Genomic DNA, 6,000 nt, shown 5'->3' with positions numbered 1-6,000 from the left:
TTGAATTAATTTACATTCCTACCAACAGTGTAAAAGCGTTCCTATTCCTCCACAATCGTGCCAGAACCTGTTGTTTCTTGACTTTTTAAATAATTGCCATTCTGACTGGTGTGAGATGATATCTTGCTGTATCACCCAGGCTGGAGTGCAGTGGCACGATCTCTGCTCACTGCAACCTCTACCTCCCAGGCTCAGGCAATTCTCCTGTCTCAGCCTCCCAAGTAGCTGGGATTACAGGCACCCGCCACCACACCCAGCTAATTTTTGTATTTTTAGTAGAGATGGGGTTTCACCATGTTGGACAGGCTGCTCTCAAACTCCTGACCTCAAATGATCCACCCGCCTTGTCCTCCCAAAGTGCTGGGATTGCAGGCATGAGCCACCGCACCCGGCCGTGAGATGGTATCTCATTGTGGTTTTGATTTGCATTTTTCTAACGATCAGTGACGTTGAGTTTTTTTCATATGTTTGTTGGCCGCATGAATATCTTCTTTTGAGAAGTCTCTGTTCATGTCCTTTGCCCACTTTTTAATGGGAGTGTTTGTTTTTCTTCCTGTAAATTTGTTTAAGTTCCTTGTAGATTGAGTTATTCTTTTTTTAAGTCTGCCAAATAAGGGTCTGGCATAAAGTGCCTTCTGATGTGGTTCCCCAAGAAAGATACTACTTCACTTCTGTGGTGTGATAAGTGTGATATAATAAGAAACATATGTATTTGTTCTCTGCCCCTAGTTCCTAAAACAGCTCCCCAAACCCTGGGAATCTCCCGAGTGATAAGAATGTCTTTTGTATGCCATTGAGATGACTGGTGGCTGGAGGCCCCTAGATAATTTCAGCATAGGGGCTGGTCACAGGAAAGATCCAGCCATGATTAGGGGGTTGGAACTTTCAGCCCCAGGCTGAAGGTTGAGTCGCTCACCAAAGGCCAATGATGTAATCCATCATGCTTACCTAATGAAACCTCCATGAAAACCCGAAAGGACTGGGTTTGGAGAGCTTCCAGATTGCCGAACACCTGGAGGTGCTGGGAGGATAGTGTGCATGGAGAGGGCATGGAAGCTCCCCCATACCTTGCCCTGTATATATCTTCCATCTGGCTGCTTTTCTGTATCTTTTCTAATATCCTTTATAATAAATGGGTAAATGTAAGTAAAGTATTTCCCTGAGTTCCATGATCTGTTCTAGCAGATTAATTAAACCTAAGGAGGGCATCTTGGGAACCCTGATTTATAGCTGGCTGGTCAGAAGCATAGGTCACAACCTGGGGCTTGTGATCGGCATCTGAAGTGGGGTGGAGCACTGTGGATCTGATGCTATCTTCAGGTAGATATTGTCAGTATAGCATTGAATCATAGGATGCCCAGATGATGCCCGCTGGAGAAAATTGGTGGTTGGTGGGAAGAAATCCTGCATGTTTTGGTGACCAGAAATGGAGCATTCTATGGTGAGTGTGAGAGTAGGAAAAATACTGGCTTTTCTTATCTCTTGCAAAATGGTATTCTCACCAAAAAGGCAGAACCTGACAGAGAAACTGTCAGACAAAACCAAAATGAAAAACAGTCTACGAAATAATTGGCCCAGAGTCATAAAAAATGTCAATGTCATAAGAGACAATAACATACTGAAGAATTGTGCTGGATAAAAGGAAACTAAAGAGACATGGCAGCCAAGTGAAATGCATGATCTTAGATCCAGTACTGGATCACAGGTGAAGATTGCTACAAAGCATTTTACCTGGGACATTTTGTGAAATTTGGATCTAGCCTAAGGATTATATAATAGTATTATATTAATGTTAAATTTCCTGAATTTGATAACTATATTATAGTTATGTAAGATAATATGTTTTCTTATAAAATACATGTTAAAATGTTTGGGGGTAATGATGTATGCAACTTACTCTAAAAGGGTTAAGAAAAAAATATGTGTATAAAGAGAAAGTGACAAAGCAAAATGTTAACGATCACTAACAGCTGGTGAATGTGGATAAAGGGAATACATGGGTGTTCTTTGTACTATTCTTGCAATTCTTCTGCAAGCTTAAAGGACTGTTATCAAAAATATATAAAGAGCTCTTAAAACTCAACAATAAGAAAATAATCCATTTTATAATGGGCAGAAGACTTGAACAGACACCCCACCAAAGAAGATATATGCAGATGACACATAAGCATATAAAAAGTTGCTCAACGCCATACGTCATTAGAGTTGCTAATTAAAACAACAAAGAGATACCACTAAACACCTGATAGAATGGCCAAAATGCAAAACACTAACAACGCCAAAGGCTGGCAAGGATGTGCGGCAACAAGAACTCTCATTCATTGCTAGTGGGAATGCAAAATGGCACAGTCACTTTAGAAGACAGTTTGGCAGGTTTGTGTGTGTGTGCAAAACTAAACATACTCTTATTCTTTGATCTGGCAATTGCACTCCTTGGTATTTACCCAGATTAGCTGAAAACTTATGTTCACACAAAATCCTGCACACAGATGTTTATAGCAGCTTTATTCACAATTGCCAAAACTTGGAAGCAATCAAGATGTCCTTCAGTGAGTGAGAGGATAAATAAATTATGGTACATCCAATCAATGAAATATTATTCAGCACTCAAAAGCAGCTATCAAGAAAAGAAAAGACATGGAGGAAACTTACACGCATGTTGCTAAGTGAAAGAAGCCAGTCTGAGAATGTTACATACTGAACAATTGCAAATATATGACGTTCTGGGAAAGGCAGAACTACGGCAAAACTAAAAAGATCAGTCATTACCAGAGGTTAGAGGGGAGTGGAATAATTAGGCAGAGCACAAAGGATTTTTAGGTCAGTGAAACTATTCTATATGATGCTATAATGATGAGTACATGTCATTATCAATTTGTCAAAATCCATATAATGTACAACACCAAGAGCAAACCCTAATGCAAACTATGGATTCCAGGTGATAATGATGCATCCATGTAGGTTAATTGATTGTAACAAATGTTCTACTCTTCTGTGGGATGTTGATGGTGGGGAGGTTGTGCTTGTGTGGAAGTGGGTGGGTATGTGAACTCTGTACATTCTGTTCAATTTTACTGTGAACCTAAACCTGCTCTAAAAATTAAAGCCTATTTTAAAAACAGGAAACTTTAGCCTCTTACTACACTCCCATTAAAGGGATTAAAGAAAAAAATAACAATACTAAGTGTTGGTGAGGATGTGGAGCAACTGGAACTCTTACACATTGCTGATGAGAATTAAATATTGGACAATCACTTTGGAAAACAGTTTGTCAGTGCCTTTGAAAGTGAAACATACACCTGCCCAGTGACCTAACACTCCCACTCCTAGATATTTCCCCAAGAGAAACAAAAACTTTTGTTAACACAAAAATCTGTATATGAATGTTTATAGCAGCTTTATTTATAATTGCCAAAACCTAGAAACAACTCCAGTGTTCTTTGGTAGGTGAATGGTTAGACATCCTGTGGTACATCCATTCAATGGAATACTACTCAGTGATAGGAAGGAACTTCCAGTACTTTCAAAAACACAGATGAATCCCAAGTGCATTGTACTAAGTGAAAGAGCCCAGACTCAAATGGCTACATATTGTGTGATTTCATTTATATGACCTTCTGGAAAAGGCAAAACTGTATCCAAAACTAAGCCCTATCACTTTAGGGTGAGAGAAAGCATTTACATCTTGACTGTGGTGGTGGTAGTTACATAACTTTATGTGTTTTTCAAAACTCATAGAAGAGAACATTATTAAGGGTGAATTTTACCATGTGTAAATTATACCTCAACTAAGCCAACAAATCAACTTGAGTTTCTCCTAGAGCTCTGTGACCCAGCTCAGAGACCTGCAGTGAGGAATGGGAGCCTTGTTTGTCTCTCCCATTATCTATTCTGCTTCTTTGAATTGGCTCCGGGTTGAGAGGGGTTTGGGGGAGATACAGGCAAGTGCAAGGTCTGCTCTGAATGGAGTCATTGTAACCTGGTGTTAGACTCCCCTAGGTGTCAGATGCCCAAACTCTGGCCCTTGCTTTAAAGGGACAAACATTTTTTGGGTTGTGTGCAGGCTTCTTTGTTGGTCTCCTCCAGCTGGTTCCTGGGCTTGGGTGACATATTCCCCAAGACCACCTGTGCCTGTCCCCTTCACTCTGGCTGAGGGTCCTTCTGTAGGGGTCCTCTTCTCCTGGAGGGCAGACTTCTTGGGCAGGGATCTTTCATGATGACTGACACTTGGATACCTTGCACTGTTTCTGGTTGGTAGCACAGGAAACATTTCTCTCTTTTGCACCCTGCAAGCACAGGCTGCTCCCATGGCAGCCCCCACCCCTCATGCTACCACCAGGGATAGCTCCCAACAGCTTTTTCTCTTTAGACTTTTCCAGGGGAGAGGTGGGTCAGGTTCTGTTTCCCCCAAGCTCCAGGGAAGCCCCAGTCTCTTGGCTTGAGTTATGTGGGGTGAGGCATAGCACTGAGGTGACTCTCCCCACGGAAAACCCCTGCATCCATCCTCCTCTCCCGGGTCAGTGCCTGTTCCGAGGCTGCTCTGAGCCTGTATGAGGGCATTGCAATCTGCCCAAGTTCTGCTGGATTGTGTCTGGTGCTGCTTTTGAGGCTCTGGGGTACAGCAGCAGTTCTGAGACAGGAAAGTCCCATTTCACATCTTACTACACATAAATACTATGTTATTTTAACAAAACTGGGATTTTACTACGTATATCACCATTTTATAACCTGCTTTTTCGCTTCATACTATATATTGAGCACCTTTCCATGTCAGTGGACTGCTACATTCGTATCATTTTAAATGAGTGATTAATATCACTTATATACTAAAACTTATATCCATCCCCAATTGTTGGCTGTTTTAGGTTGTTTCTAATTTTAGATGATTATGTTTAATAATGTTATATTTGGGGTGAATTTATGTGAAGCTGATGAAAGGACCCCATTTGCACGAGTCCCTTTCAAATGCCTGGGAGTGATCTAGCAATTTTATATTCATAATTTTGTATTCTTTGTGTTATAGGGGCCCCCTAAATTGTATAAACTTCAGGCTCCACAAAAACTGGATGTGTCCTTGGCTATGACAAACATCTTCACACTCAATTTTTTTTTCTATTTTTTGGCTACGTCTTTATTTCCTTAGGATAAACTCCTAGAAACAGAATTGCTAGATTAAAGCAGATGCACATTTTTAAGATTCTTGGAACATATTGCCAAAGGGCCCTCCAGAATAGGTGATTTCATTTACACTCCCACTCTGCCTTGAATGAGAACAACCACAACTGGGGCGGTTTCTAAGGGATTGTGTTTCCTTGTTATTGTGACTTGGTTGTAGCTGACATTCCCACCTTTTCCCGAAAGTAGAGGTTTTGATCTGAGATCCATGGGATCTGCGGGTAGAATTCTTGGGGTTTGTGAACCTGGTTGAGAAAAAATTACATCTTTATTTTCATCATTAGCTTCTCATTGAAATGTAATCATTCTTTCCATCTTGAATGTAGACCACGAATCCCCATAGTATTCACAGTACAAATGACTTTAGCAGTCCTGTAACCAACAGAAATCACACGTTTTCCTGCCTTGTTACAGATCTCTCAGAATATCATTTATGCTCATCGGTGCTTCAAAATTACGGTAGTTATTAGACTTGCCACTAGATCTTGTTATGTAATGTGCTCATAAAGAACATGTATTACTAAATCACAATTTATTTTTTAATATTTTGATAAACAGTCAATAGAATTGGTTTCCTTTGTAATCGTGTATTTTTTATTTTATGAATTTTAAAACCTTATCCTGAAAAGAAGTCCTTAGGCTTCACCAGACTGCCAAGGCATAATAAAGTTCGGAACCCTTATTGTATGGGTCAACTCACGTATCTTTAAAACTTACTGAAGGAAAGGAATTAAGCTTTCATGAACCCATGCCTGGAGCCAGGCCCTAGGGGTACATGCTGGGGGTACAGAAGGGGCAGGATGACCTCCTGCTTTTGAGGAGCTC

Source organism: Nomascus leucogenys, chromosome 15 (assembly GCF_006542625.1).
Source record: "Nomascus leucogenys isolate Asia chromosome 15, Asia_NLE_v1, whole genome shotgun sequence".
In the NCBI taxonomy this organism is placed as follows: domain Eukaryota; kingdom Metazoa; phylum Chordata; class Mammalia; order Primates; family Hylobatidae; genus Nomascus; species Nomascus leucogenys.
This window is presented reverse-complemented; position numbering follows the sequence as displayed.